We start from the raw sequence: 15,492 nt of genomic DNA, 5'->3' as shown, positions 1-15,492 counted from the left end.
TGTTATTAATAATTGTTATAATATCCCCACGAGTTTGAGCAAACTTGGGGAGATAGTGAAGGACAGAGAAGCCTGGCGTGCTGCAGTCCATGAGGTTGCAAAGAGTTGGACATGACTTAGGACCAGACAACAACAATAGTCCCACAGGAGAGATAATGTTATCTGCATATTACAAGGAGAAATTGAGGACATTGCGGAAAGTTAAGCTATGTAGCCTTATACATGGCTAGTAAGTGGTAGGACCTGCATTAGAACCTGTTTCTAAACCTCCTGGGTTGCCCCCTCTTCCCAGACCCCTCCTAGTAAACTGTAGGCAAATTTGTGCATCATTAAAAGGTTAGTTTTATGTGGTGATCCCAATAGGTAAGTTCTTCCCTTAAGTAATCTTTACAGGTAAAGTGAGATCTTTAAAGCATCTATCTGTACATTTCTTTAATTCTTTTTTTTGTATCTCTACTTAATAGCAAACCAGCAAAATAAATAAATAAATAAAAGCCCAAAGGGATACTGAAACTGAAGAACTTACACAGTCAACTGTCCTCCAGTCCTTTCCAAAGGCTTAAGAAAATGTTTGTGTTTGAAGGGTAGAATGTTTTGCCTGTTATCTGGCAGGAAGTAGCATATCTGTCCTTGGCTGCTACTAAATTTTCTGGATAATCAAAACGTTATTTTTCTATCAGAATGGAATGTCATACCAAATGGAGACTCTTCTGGGTGCAAAATGAAGGAAGCCGACCTACCAAGGCAAACTTGAAAACAGATGTCATCCAGAAACGTGAGCCTTGATGAGTTCTCTTTGAACACATGACTTGTGCTTTAAAACACACAAGAATTGGGGCAGTGGTTTCTTATGACCTAAGCACACAGAAAAAGGTAGACCTGATCCTTTTGCAGACCTAAGGATCTCCCAATAGTATCTTATATTTTTGGCTTTAGAGGTGGTTCAACAAAATTCAATACATTTATTAATGAGAAATTAATTATACTCGGATGCATTTCATGCTAAATGGTGATTCCTTCTCCACTGACAGCTGTTATCAAATTATCTGCCTGAGGCTACCAAATCCAGGAAGAAGTACTGACTTCTTGTGAAGAAAATGATTATCTCCATTCTTTGTTGCTGCATTCTTTTTAAGCTCCCTTTCCTGCATCAGGATTTGAATCAGCATGTCCTTCCTTTTTGCCTAGTTTAATGAAAATTAAGTTGTTAGAGTTACCTTCCTTTTGAGACTCTCAAGTAAGATATAATGCAATGTCATGAATAAACTGATTAGGTTGGTTTAGATGAAGTGTAGAAACGTCAGTGAGTTCAGTCGCTCAGTCGTGTCCGACTCTTTGTGACCCCGTGGACTGCAGCATGCCAGGTCTCCCTGTCCATCATCAACTCCCAGAGCTTACTCAAACTCATGTCAATCGAGTCAGTGATGCCACCCAACCATGTCATCCTCTGTCATTCCCTCCTCCTCCCGCCTTCAATCTTTCCCAGCACCAGGGTCTTTTAAATGAGTCAGTTCTTTGCATCAGGGGGCCAAAGTTTTGGAGCTTCAGCTTCAGCTCCAGTCCTTGATTTCCTTTAGAATTTCCTGGTTTGATCTCCTTGCAGTCCAAGGGACTCTCATGAGTCTTCTCCAACATCACAATTCAAAAGCATCAGTCTTTCAGTGCTCAGCTTTCCTTAAGAGTCCAACTCTCACATCCATACATGACTACTGGAGAAACCATAGCTTTGACTAGACTGACATTTGTTGGCAAAGTAACATCTCTGGTTTTTAATGTGCTGTCTAGGTTGGTCATAGGTTTTCTTCTAAGGAGCAAGCATCTTTTAATTTCATGGCTGCAGTTACCATCTGCAGTGATTTGGGAGCCCAAGAAAATAAAGTCTGTCACTGTTTCCATTGTTTCTCCATCTTATTTGCCATGAACTGATGGGACCAGATGCCATGATCTTAGTTTTCTGAATGTTGAGCTTGAAGCCAACTTTTTCACTCTCCTCTTTCACTTTCACCAAGAGGCTCTTTAGTTCTTCTTCACTTTCTGCCATAAGGGTGGTGTCATCTGCATATCTGAGGTTATTGATATTTCTCCCAGCAATCTTGATTCCAGCTTGTGCTTCATCCTGCCCAGCATTTCACATGATGTAGTCTGCATATAAGTTAAATAAGCAGAGTGACAATATACAGCCTTGACGTACTCCTTTCCCAATTTGGAATCAGTCTGTTGTTCCATGTGTAGTTCTAACTCTTGCTTCTTGACCTGCATACAAATTTCTCAAGAGGCAGGTCAGGTGGTCTGGTATTCCCATCTCTTTCAGAATTTTCCACAGTTTCTTGTGATCACACAGTCAAAGGCTTTGGCATAGTTAATAAAGCAGAAGTAGACATTTTTCTGGAGCTCTCTTGCTTTTTCGATGATCCAGTGGATATTGGCAATTTGATCTCTGGTTCCTCTGCTTTTCCTAAATCCAGCTTGAACATCTAGAAGTTCATGGTTCACATACTATTGAAATCTGGCTTGGAGAATTTTGAGCATTACTTTATAGCATGTGAGATGAGTGCAATTGTATGGTAGTTTGAGCATGCTTTGGAATTGCCATTCTTTGGGATTGGAATGAAAACTGACCTTTTCCAGTCCTGTGGCCACTGCTGAGTATTCCAAATTTGCTGGTATATTGAGTGCAGCACTTTAACAGCATTATCTTTTAGGATTTGAAATATCTCAACTGGAATTCCATCACCTCTACTAGCTTTGTTTCTGATGATACTTCCTAAGGCCCACTTTCCAGGATGTCTGGCTCTAGGTGAGTGATCATACCATTGTGATTATCTGGGTCATGAAGATCTTTTTTGTATAGTTCTTCTGTGTATTCTTGCCACCTCTTCTTAAATATCTTCTGCTTCTGTTAGGTCCGTACAATTTCTTTCCTTTATTGTGCCCATCTTTGCATGAAATACCCCCTTGGTATCTCTAATATTCTCGAAGCTATCTCTAGTCTTTCCCATTGTATTGTTTTCCTCTATTTCTTCGCACTGATCACTGAGGAGGGCTTTCTTATCTGTCCTTGCTATTCTTTGAAACTCTGCATTCAAATGGGTATATCTTTTCTTTTCTCCTTTGCTTTATGCTACTCTTGTTTTCACAGCTATTTGTAAGGCCTCCTCACACAGCCATTTTGCCTTTCTTTTTCTTGGGGATGGTCTTGATCACTGTCTCCTGTACAATGTCACGAACCTCTGTCCATAGTTCTTCAGTCACTCTGTCTATCAGATCTAATCCCTTGAATCTACTTGTTACTTCCACTGTATAATCATAAGGGATTTGATTTAGGTCATACCTGAATGGCCTAGTGGTTTTCCTTACTTTCTTCAATTCAAGTCTCAATTTGGCAGTAAGAGTTTCATGATCTGAGCCACAGTCAGCTTCCAGTCTTATTTTTGCTGACTGTATAGAGCTTCTTCATCTTTGGCTGCAAAGAATATAATCAATTTGATTTCGGTATTGACCATTTGGTGATGTCCATTTCTCTTGTGTTGTTGGAAGACGTGTTTGCTATGACCAGTACATTCTCTTGGCAAAACTTTATTAGCCTTTGTCCTGCTTCATTCTATACCCCAAGGCCAAATTTGCCTGTTACTCCAGGTATCTCTTGACTTCCTACTTTTGCATTCCAGTCCCCTATAATGAAAAGGACATCTGTTTTGGGTGTTAGTTCTATAAGGTCTTATATGTCTTCATAGAGCTGTTCAACTTCAGCTTCTTCAGCATTACTGGTCAGGGAATAGACTTGGATTACTGAGATATTGAATGGCTTGCCTTGGAAATGAACAGAGATCATTTTGTCATTTTTGAGATTGCCTCCAAGTACTGCATTTCAGACTCTTTTGTTGACTATGATGGCTACTCCCTTTCTTCTAAGGGATTCTTGCCCACAGTAGTAGATATAATGGTCATCTGAGTTAAATTCACCCATTCCTGTCCATTTTAGTTTGCTAATTCCTAAAACATCGATGTTCACTCTTGCCACCTCCCATTTGATCACTTCCAATTTGTCTTGATTCAAAGAGTGGTGCTGCAGCTGTGTGGCACTGGAGCGGTGGCTGCAGGGTGCTGGAGGTACTGTGAGGAGATACCCCACATCCAAGGGCAGAGAAGCCCCAGCAAGATGGTAGGCACTGGAGTGGTGGCTGTGCGGCGCTGGAATGACTTTGAGGAGATACCCCACATCCACGGGTAAAGGAGAAGCCCCAGCAAGATGGTAGGAGGGGCGAAATCAAGACCCAGAGACTCCACAGAGGCTGAGACAACTGTGTTTGAGTGTGTCCTGAAGAGGTATGAGTCAGCAGTGGACTGCTGCAGGGGTGGGGCTCTGGGGGCAGTAGACCCTGGTATGGCATAAGCCCTCTTGGAGGTTGCCATTAACCCCACCACAGAGCTGCCAGAACTTACACAGGACTGGGGAAACAGGCTCTGGAGAGCAGAGACAGAACCTTGTGTGCACCAGGACCCTGGAGAAAGGAGCAGTGACCCCACAAGAGACTGACCCAGACTTGCCCATGAGTGTCCAGGAGTCTCCGGTGGAGGCGTGGGTTGGTGGTGGCCTGCTGCAGGGCTGGGGGCACTGAGTGCAGCAGTGTGTGCATGCGACCTTTTGAAGGAGGTCGCCATTATCTTCATTACCTCCACCATAGTTTGGCCTCAAGTCAAATAACAGGGAGGGAATACAGCCCCGCCCATTGACAGAAAATTGGATTAAAGATTTTCTGAGCATGCCCTGGGCTTCCCTGGTAGCTCAGAAGTTAAAGTGTCCACCTGCAATGCAGGAAACTTGGGTTCGAGAACAGGATCCAGTTTCCCCCTCAGTCAGTCTCTCCCATCAGGAAGCTTCCATAAGCCTCTCATCCTTCTCCATCAGAGGGCAGAAAGACTGAAAACCATAATCACAGGAAACTAACCAATCTGATTACATGGACCACAGCCTTGTCTAACTCAGTGAAACTATGAGCCATGCCGTGTAGGGACACCCAAGGTGGACAGGTCATGGTGGAGAGTTCTGACAAAACATGGGCCACTGGAGAAGGGAATGGCAAACCACTTCAGTATTCTTGCCTTGAGAACCCCATGAACAGTATGAGAACCCCAAAAAGATAGGACACTGAAAGATGAATTCCCCAGGTCGGTAGGTGCCCAATATGCTACTGGAGATCAGTGGAGAAATAACACCAGAAAGAATGAAGAGATGGAGCCAAAGCAAAAACAACACCCAGTTGTGGATGTAGAAATGAGGGGGATGTAAATCATAAGCACTAAAGAGTTTTCTGGAGAGACTATCCAATCATTTTCTAATCCCAAATTCTGGCTCATTTTGTGTAACAGTTGCTTGGTTGACTTGAATGGGAAACAAAGTTGGCAGCAGAAAGGAGAGAGATAGACATACTGCTTGCTGCTCAGTGGATTCTAATATGCTTCCTTGCCTTCTAATAAAAATGAAAGAATCCTTTGTGATTGGGCTTAAAGGGGGAAAGGTTTATGTTTTGCAGTCATTTCCAGGAATAGGATGAGATGGAGCCTTTTTGCAATATGTTTCTGATAGCCCAGAGCAAAAATCTTTCTCCTTGGGCTTCTCTGCTTCTTCTGAGTGATGGGAGAAAACAAACCATTGCACAACATAGTTTAACTAAGTTTAGATGAAATATACTTTTGGTAGTGAAATATACAACTAAAACTTTAGGGCCCAACAGCCAACAAATATATGGAATAACTTTTCTTTAAGGGATTTGAACACTATGAGAGATGAAGCAAATAATATGTCATATTTTCTTTTCATCCCACATGCACACTCAGAGATATAAGTAACCACACACTCCTGCCCGCCCATCCTACTTGCACACCTGAAACATATCATCAGATGTTAGAGTTTTTTGGAGTGAGGGAAGGATTTTGTTTTTGAAGGATGTTTGTGCTGTGCTCAAAGCTCCTTTATCTGTAGTCTTAGAGACCTCAGCTTTTGAGGTTTTATTTTCCATAAATTACCCACAGTTTGTATCACTCTTCTCTTTCCTTATAGTTAAATGCTTCCTGTTGAATTATCTGATTGCGTCTATCAAGAACACGGTCTATGTTATTGATCACTAAATAATGTGACATCACGCTTAGGGAATATGAAAAACTCATTCAAAACTCAGCACACAGATGCTCCCCCATAATAAACAGTCTTGAAAATATGTCAAGGCATATCTTTCTTTGTTAGCTTCCTCTTCACTCTCCTTCTTAATGCTTAGCAAACAGAAATTGCCAGAAAATTAAGCACGAGCCTATGAAAGATGTTATTAATTTCAGAACTGAGTTGAAAGAAAACCAAACTTAAACTATTTTATACTTTTGGCTGAGATGAGAGCACATCAGTTCCTACAGTCCCCAATTTGGAGAAGGCAATGGCACCCCACTCCAGTACTCTGGCCTGGAAAATCCCATGGACAGAGGAGCCAGGTGGGCTGCAGTCCATGGGGTCACGAAGAATCGGACATGACTGAGAGATTTCACTTTCACTTTTCACTTTCATGCATTGGAGAAGGAAATGGCAACCCACTCCAGCGGTCTTGCCTGGAGAATCCCAGGGATGGCGGAGCCTGGTGGGCTGCCATCTCTGGGGTCGCACAGAGTCGGATACGACTGAAGCGACTTAGCATCAGTAGCAGCAATGCTTTAAGGAAGGTGTGGTGCTAAAAGCAGCAGAAAACTGCTTCAATTAATTCTAATCATCACCATCATTAAACAATTCTATTTAGAGTGCCATATTAGGTAACAGGGAGTCAAAAACAAATAATAAGCACTGCTCTCCCTAGAACCCCAGTGTTGATAGCTAATAGCAGATGGTTTGATTTTAACTCAGGGGCCACCGATAAGAGGCTCCATTCTTGCTTACCAGTTCCCTGAACTCTCCAGTTCCCTGGTAAATTTCTTTCACACACACTCTTACACTTTTTTAATTTTTTTTTAAATGGTAATGTTTGCAGGAAAAATCCACTCCATTGTAAGGGGCACATTATTCTGAGAGCATAGATTTCCTCACAAATACCAGCATCGCTTCCACTGCTCTGTAATAAGTGACTGCAGCTGTTGCCATGGCGATTTTCATTTTAAAAAATACTGTATCCACACAGACAGGCAACACAGCTGTTTCCAGGAGGCATCCTAAAACATGCCCAGATGGAATGATGCTACTGCCTTTTGCCAGAATGAGAGGGACATGTGTATAAGTCCAAGCAGAACTAAAGATGGGGCTGTGGCTGTGCCCCGATCAGGGCTTATTGGAGGGTGACTTAGAGCTGTGAGAGTTCAACTTACCCCTAGCTTCCCCAGGTAGATACTTAGCACCAGGTTGTTGTTATTAAAATAATTCTCTCCAGTAGCTGCCTTAAAAAACACATTCTCATCCCCCAAATCTCAGTGCTACTCCCAGAACATTCCAGAAGCAAGCTCTACTGACCGCACTTGCTCAGGACTTACTTATCTGAAGTTCCATGGACCACACCAATGTGTTATTAAAATGCTGCAAAGGAGTCAATGCAATGTATTTTAAATCATTCCCCAGTTTCCATTTGGGGAGACAGTGCAGCCTGTTGCTGTCCTGGTCTTTCAAAAGGGAAAACAGTTTGGTTTTCTCTGTGTGGGGTGCAGTAGGCATCAATGAAGACAAATATAAAAAAATTGATACCTGGGGAGTTGCCATTTTCTTTAACAATGACATTATGGTTCTCAAGGAGCAGGACACTTTTGTTTGTTGTTTTGTTGCCTTGATTTGCATGGCAAACCAGATGCTGAGAATGATGGGCTGTGCTTAGTTGCTCAGTCATGTCTGACTCTTCGCGGTGCCATGGACAGAAGCCCATCAGACTCCTTTGTCCATGGGGATTCTCCAGGGAAGAATACTGGAGTGAGTTGCCATTTCCTCCTCTATGGGATCTTCCCAACCCAGAGATTGAATCCAGTTCTCCCACATTGCAGGCTGATTCTTTACTGACTGAGGCACCAGGGAATGATGTGAGTAGCTTCAATATGTTGGTGGCCTTGGGACTTCCCTGGTTCCAGTGGTTGAGAATCATCCTTGCAATGCAAGGGATTTGGGTGCGATCCCGGGTCAGATTAACTAAGATCCCACATGCCCCTGAACAACTAAGCCTGCGTGCCACAAGTACTAAGCCCATGAGCCACAACTAGAGAGTCCATGCATTGCAACGAAAGATCCTGAAGGATGCAACTAAGATCCAACACAGCCGAATAAGTAAATACATTTTTAAAATGTTGGCAGCCTCAATCCCTCTTTCTAAACAAAATTCAAACTAGTTCTCCCTTTATAAAGCTGAAGGGATAGTTCTTGCTGTCACACAAGACAGGAGTGGGATTGAGCAGCAAAGTGGGAAAAGAAAGTCTACCATATGCCTCATGGGAAAAGGGTCTGAAAAGAAATTATGTTCCCAGCCTCATACTATGACTTATCTCGTAAAAACATAGTTATGTTTCTGGAATTCTCTGTATTTTATCAAACAATCAGTTACAGCTATTTTGTTATTATTAAGATCATTGAATTATAAGTATTATTATATGGTATAAGTAACCAAATGCCCAGAATCTAATAATAAAAGGATTTTACTTGGAAAGCACAAGTGGTCTTTTTATTCTGTGAGGAGAGCCTTTATTTGCAAAGAAATAATGGCTGTGCTTAATGTCTGAGTAATCAGCAATCTTTGCGGTGGTAGTGGTTATTAAACGTAAGGTTGAGATGTGACCCACAAATAATCCGCGGGAAGCTCTGGGGCTTTATGAGCTAAACAATTGCCGATGTTTGGTCCTGCCTTGGCACTGACACTCTCTGTGACCTAGCAAAATACCACTTCTTTCCTTTGTGCTACCGCAATGCAAATGATGCTGAGGCTGACCACAGACTAGGCTTGGAGGCAAAAGAATCCAAGTTACTTCGCTGCTGCTGCTAAGTCGCTTCAGTCGAGTTCGACTCTGTGTGACCCCACAGATGGCAGCCCACCAGGCTCCACCATCCCCGGGATTCTTCAGGCAAGAACACTGGAGTGGGTTGCCATTCCCTTCTCCAATGCATGAAAGTGAAAAGTGAAAGTGAAGTTGCTCAGTAAGTGTCCGACTCTTCGTGACCCCATGGACTACAGCCCACCAGGCTCCTCTGTCCATGGGATTTTCCAGGCCAGAGTACTGGAGTGGGGAGCCATTGCCTTCTCCACAGTGCCCTGAAACATTCAATGTCATCCATAATAAAATACATAATAAAATGGAAATAAAACAAACAAACTCCTATGGTTCCTTGAGACCTGTAAGCAATCAAAATATTTCATTTGTCTTCTCATCATGTTGCAAAGTAGGAAATCAGTGGCTCTCTTCATTCTTTCCTTTTTAAAAAAACTCAGAAATCAAAAGAAATATGGAGAATGAAGTCACTCATCCAGAGTTTAGCAAGCAATCAATAACTGTTCCAACTATGGTTTTCTTGGCTTCTTACCTATATGCCTAGTCCTGCTTGCAGATATTTTGCTGCTCTGAAAAGTAACTAAAACTGAGACGTTTCCTCTAGACAGATTAGAATTCTTTAAGCATGCAAAAAATAAACAAAAGTAGAACTCATTAATTTATCAGATTTAAATATTAACATTGGTAAGTCAATCCTTAATGCTAATAAATGTTATTAGCTTTTTAATATCAATGAGGTACAGAGGTTGGTGACATTCTTGTTCCTCAGTGGATTTGAGAGGACTGTCCCAAAACTCAACTCCCAGTAAATCAGAAAAACTGAGCAGTATGAAATCACTCACGTTGACCAGCAACCATGGATAAGGAAAGAATCCGGAAATTATTTCATAGTCATTGAGACGAGCTAAGGTAATGAAATATGGGTGATACAGAATGTTAAATAGACCAGAAGGGTGAAATATATATTTTTTCTTTCTTTCTTTCTTTCTTTTTTTTACAAATGCTTTCAAATACTTCAAATCCTCTTTTTTCACTGTGCCCAGGGCTGAGAGAAGAGACCCACTGGGCTGTCTTTCTAGCTCTTGGCAGGGCTTGCTGAAGATCAGAAAACAATATGGGGAGGAAGCTCTGTGTGATTTATCTTAACTGGGTATAAGAAAGTGACGGTTGGAGATGTAAGTGGAAATGATGCAAGTGTATTTAACCACACATTTCATTTCCCTTAGACCTGGGAAGCTAGAGGGAGACAGTCTAAATAATTATAGTAGGAAGGTTATCTTTCAAAATTTCTTCTCTTTAATTAAATTCCAATATGATTATTTCTATTGGTTTTCATGCTTATTAATTCAGTGAATATTTGCTGAGTGCCTACTAAGTGCCTGGCAATACTGTAGATGGTGGTGATATGTAAGTGAATATAAGCGAGAGGGGTGGCGTGGGGAAGCAAAGAGACAATAAATATGAAAACCAACAATCAGTCTTTTGAGATGGGAAATGATCTGTCACCCTCCCCAAACAGATTTGAAATAAAATTCAAAATTTAAAATTATAAAGTGACTTCAGAGACAATATCTTATATGAGTTTCTTCATATTCCAATGAAATGTTTTGTCATGAAAGCTCCATTTTGTAGATTTAGGGGTTGAAATTAAGCAAAGTTAAGTGACTCAGCCGAATTCTTTTAAACAGTGAATATTGCTGGGGAAGGGGATGAGGGTGGGAGGTGAGGGCAAGAACAGGTTGGAAGCCTGGGATTGACATGTACACACTGCTATATTAAAAAGAGATTACCAACAAGGATCTCAGTATTTTGAAGTAACCTAAATGGGAAAATGACAAATCTAAACAGCATATTAAAAAGCAGAGATAGCACTTTGCCTGAAAATGTCCGTAGAGTTAAAGCTATGGTTTTTCCAGTAGTCATGTACGAATGTGAGAGTCGGACCATAAAGAAGGCTGAGTGCTGAAGAATTGATGCTTTTGAATTGCGGTACTGGAGAAGACTCTTGAGAGTACCTAGGACTACAAGGAGATCAAACCAGTAAATCCTAAAGGAAATCAAGGACTGATGCTGAAGCTGAAGCTCCAAAACTTTGGCCACCTGATGCGAAAGGCCAACTCTTTGGAAAAGACCCTGATCCTGGGAAAAATTGAAGGCAAAAGGAGAAGAGGGTGACAGAGGATGAGATGGTTTGATGGCATCACTGACTCAATGGACATGAGTTTGAGCGAGCTCAGGGAGATGGTGAAGGAGAGGGAAGGATGGTGTGCTGTAGTCCATGAGGTTGCAAAGAGGCAGACATGACTTAGTGACTAAACAACAACAAATGGGGAAAGAACTGGAAAAGAATAGACACACGTGTGTATAGCTGAATCACTTTGCTGTACACCTTAAACTAACACAACACTGTTAGTCAACTATGCCCCAGGATACCAGAAAATTTTTAAATAAAGAAATAAAATGATCAAACAACAAACAAACAAGCAAAAAGAGTGAACAGGGAAGCCAGGGTTTAAATTCAGAACATCTTCTTAACAGCCTAGGTAGCTCAGCTGGTAGAGCATCAGGCTTTTAATCTGAGGGTCCAGGGTTCATGTCCCTATCCAGGCACCAAAAAAGAAATAAACAAAATAAATTCAGAACATCTTTCTTTAAAACTTCTGCTCTTTTACTGTATCATAGCACTTCCAGGATTAATTTAACATTTTGTGCGCCTACGTATAGCCTGGCATGCTACAGTCCATGGACTGGCAGAGTCGGACACGACTGAGTGACTGAACTGAACTGAACTATACAGTTTTCAAAGTGAAAGTGAAAGTCACTCAGTCGTTTCTGACTTTGAGACCCCATGGACTGTACAGTCCATGGAATCCTCCAGGCCAGAATACTGGAGTGGGTAGCCTTTCCCTTCTCCAGGGAATCTTCCCAACCCAGGGATCGGACATTGCAGGAGGATTCTTTACCAGCTGAACCACAAGGGAAGCCCAGGAATACTGGAGTGGGTAGTCTATCCCTTCTCCAGGGAATTTTCCTGACCCACAAATCGAACTGGGGTCTCCTGCATTGCAGGTGGATTCTTTACCAACTGAGCTATCAACAATTCTCCAAAGTTACGTATTTAACCTTTCCACTCTGTATTGCTAATTTACAGCATGGTGGATTAACCACTGCTTTCAAATTTCACTGTGAAGGGGGCAGGGTTATTGCCAGACCCTCTGGGTTTGACAGTAACTTTTGCTACCCTAGAGGCAGTGATTTAATGAAGTACAATAGCTTACAGGACTGGTGTCCTTACAGTGAATTTGCTGGGGATGGCGGGTGGGAGATGTGGGGGTGGGGATAAGAGGCCGTGCATGGCACACACAACACCATGGTTACATATGACAGCCTGGGAAGTCACTGATGCTTTTCTTTGCCTTTGTCGCCTCACTTGTGAAAAAGGAAAGATAATTACATTAGTTTACCTTACTTATCTTAGGGTTGTCATAAGAATCATATTGTACAATAGATGTAGGAAGACTTCGTGAATGGTGAAGTGTAATTATCACAGAAAGAATCCTCAAAATCAGCTGTCTGATGGATGACATGTAGCTAGCCTAGGCTTCTTACTATTTCCACTCAAGAGGACCTAAGTGTTCTGCTGGAATTTGGAGTCAGTGCCATGGTGTGAGCAAAACTCCAGCTAACAGACCAGGTGTTCTAAATCCAGGTTCTCAAGCCCAGAGGCCTGCAAAGCACACCTTTATTGAGCCTGTTATCTAGCTGTCATTTAAGTCATCCAGAAGGAAGACCGGTTCTGCATATTTTGAAAAGCGCCTGAACTCGATGGAAAGTGTCCATGTGTTTGCACAAAAGCACTGTCCCCCCTGCAGACTTTTCTGGGGGATCTGCAGATTCTTCTGGCAGAATCCCCATTGGTTTCAAGACCCTCCCCCCACATCCCCACTGCTCCCACATTCATCCCCACCCCCAGCCTCCCAGAACCTCTATTACCATCCCTCTGACCCCTCACCCTGCCCTGACTAAGACTTGAGGCCCTGCTGGGGAAATTTTCTGGAGAACTTCTCCTCTATCACATTTCCAACCTATAGAAAACTGTTTTCTCATGTTCTCTTTCTTATTTATTTAAAAAATTTGCCACAATACCTTTCTTTAATTTTTAAAAACTTATTACTCCTGCAGGTTTTATTTGTCCTTAATGCTATCATATAAAAAAATTAAATTTGCTGTTGTATTATTTGATGTTGCAAAGTGGCTGAGAGTTGGGGAGGCCTGTTGGATGAGCTTGCTTTGAAAACTCACTGGTTTACTCATTATGAGACCAGCAGCACGTAGCCGGCCCCGCAGCCACAGGCCTCCTTCCTGTGCGTGCCCCTGACCCTGCTAGAGGCCCTGGCTCAGACCCAAGGGCTCTAGGTCAACACCTCTCAAGATCACAACGGTGAGATCTTAGCTACAGTCTGCCCCCTGAGAAGTTTTTCTTGGTGACGAAAGCACCAGGTCAGTTGTTCCAAACATTCATTAGCTCCCTTTAAAGGGAATTTAAGCAATTTTTTTATCCTTTAGAAATTCTTAATACTTAAGTACATTAACTTTAACTCTATTTAATACTAGCATTTGTGTGCCGTTTGATTAATATTTCATTCATTTTTAATGGCTTAATAAATCCTTTTAAAAGGCTAAAGGAAATATAGGCACAGGTGGGGCAATTCTGCATGTAGTCTAAAGTAAGAGAGCCTAATCTCTTTTTTCCTGGCTGAATATAACCGATGCTTAGCTCTGTAATATTGTGTAAATTACTTAATCTTTCTGTATAATAGGGATGGTAAGAGTACCTGGCTTTCTCCAAAGAAGTCCCTTTCACAGTTTAAGATGGTTCCCTTCTTTAGCTCTCTCCCCAAGGACCATTTAAGATGCAGTCCTACTAAAAATCAAGCATGTGAAATAGCATTTCTAAGACTTGAGGCTGAGAATGCTTGTGACCGCACGTGAGCTTAAGGGTTTTAAAGCCAAGAGTTTTCTTCCATATTTTATGAGCAGAAACCTATGTGCAGCTCTTGTAAGTAATTAAACATAATCAGCTATCTTTCATGGAAACTGTTGGTCTTATCATTGCAAGGGTGGGAAAGAATACTCACATCAGGTCTATACATTTCTACCCTGTACAAGGTGCATTTGTCTCCTAGGACTGGAAGTATACACACGTGTGCATGCTCAGTTGTGTCCTAGTCTTTGTGACCCCAGGGACTGTAGCCCACCAGGCTCCTCTGTCCATGGGATTTCCCACAAGAATACTGGAGTGGGCTTCCATTCCCATCTCCAGGGGATCTTCCCAACCCAGGGATAAAACCTGTGTCTCCTGCTTTGGCAGGGAAATTCTTCACCACTGAGCCACCTGAGAAGCCCAAAGAAGTATATATGTCTCTCATTAATCAACAAATAAATATTGACTTGCAACCACAGGAGTCAACTTTGAATGGTCTTCATTCACTACTTACAAGTGATCACATCTGAGTGCGAGAAGGAACATCTAAAGTACACGAGAACCAAACATCCTTGGTTGCCGTGGCAGCCATCCTTTGAGCCATCCTTGACCCTTGGTACCGACACCCTTGTGTAGTCCCCTCTCACACTGTACCAACGCTGGTCTGTGTGATCAATAGAAGTGATAGTACATCCTGTCTGAGATTAGATTTAAACAGTTACCACGGCCTCCATTTTGGTTGCTTTTTCTTTCTCTCGCGTGCATTATGTCATAATCTTTCAGTCTTTCTCTTAGATTGCTCTATGAAGGGGAAGTTAAGTCATGACCAGCCCTATGGAGGAGAACGTGTGGCGTGGAAGTTAAACAGCTATGTGAGTGAGCTTTAAGTGGATCTTTGAGTCCTAGCTGAGTCCTCAGAGACTTCTGTGCTGGCCAACAGCTCAACTGCAAAGTCATAAAACCTTGAACCAGAGGGTCTCAGTGGACCCTCAGGGACAGTGAGAGGAATGTTTGCCATATCAAGCAACAAAGTTGTTGGGTAATTTGCTACCCAGCAATGGATAATTGATAGTTACTTAAGGTCTAACTTGGTTTCACATCAGACCATCAGGAAACAACTTTAAAGAACTATTATATAATAGCAGTGGCTTTATGTAGTTAGGGATTACTGCTTTACTTATAGCTTTTGTAGTTGGCAGATTTTTAAAAGGTCAATTTGAAGGATAGTTTTGTGTCTTTCATAAGACTACAATCAAGAACATTGTCTATTATGTCACCCTATGGCCTACTTTTCACATTTCAATAACAATACTGGCAGATAATTTGTGTATTTTCTTTAGCTGGCTTGGAGAACTGTGTAAACTGACATACTTCCCTTTGCACTTTGTTGCCAGGAGGCTCTGAACAAAGTTTAGTGCCAAATTAAGTATCTAATTATGGGCTCCCCAGGTGGTGCAGTGGTAAAGAATCCTCCTGCCAACGCAGGAGATGCAGGTTTGATCCCTGGGTAGGGAAGA

General features: G+C 42.0%; 1 protein-coding gene and 1 non-coding gene across 2 annotated transcripts in view; one reads left to right on the top strand and one right to left on the bottom strand.

Annotated features, from left to right (window-relative positions):
• SLC9A9 (solute carrier family 9 member A9) overlaps positions 1–15,492 on the bottom strand; it is a 648,823-nt gene that overhangs the window by 350,418 nt on the left and 282,913 nt on the right. The gene's annotated exons all lie outside the window — the stretch shown is intronic.
• Positions 11,529–11,601, top strand: TRNAK-UUU (transfer RNA lysine (anticodon UUU)). The gene has a single exon. It is a non-coding gene; the product is annotated as a tRNA-Lys (tRNA).

This window comes from Budorcas taxicolor, chromosome 1 (genome assembly GCF_023091745.1).
Source record: "Budorcas taxicolor isolate Tak-1 chromosome 1, Takin1.1, whole genome shotgun sequence".
Classification (NCBI taxonomy): Eukaryota; Metazoa; Chordata; class Mammalia; order Artiodactyla; family Bovidae; genus Budorcas; species Budorcas taxicolor.
Note: the sequence above shows the minus strand (reverse complement) of the source record. Positions and strands in the feature narration are given on the sequence as shown.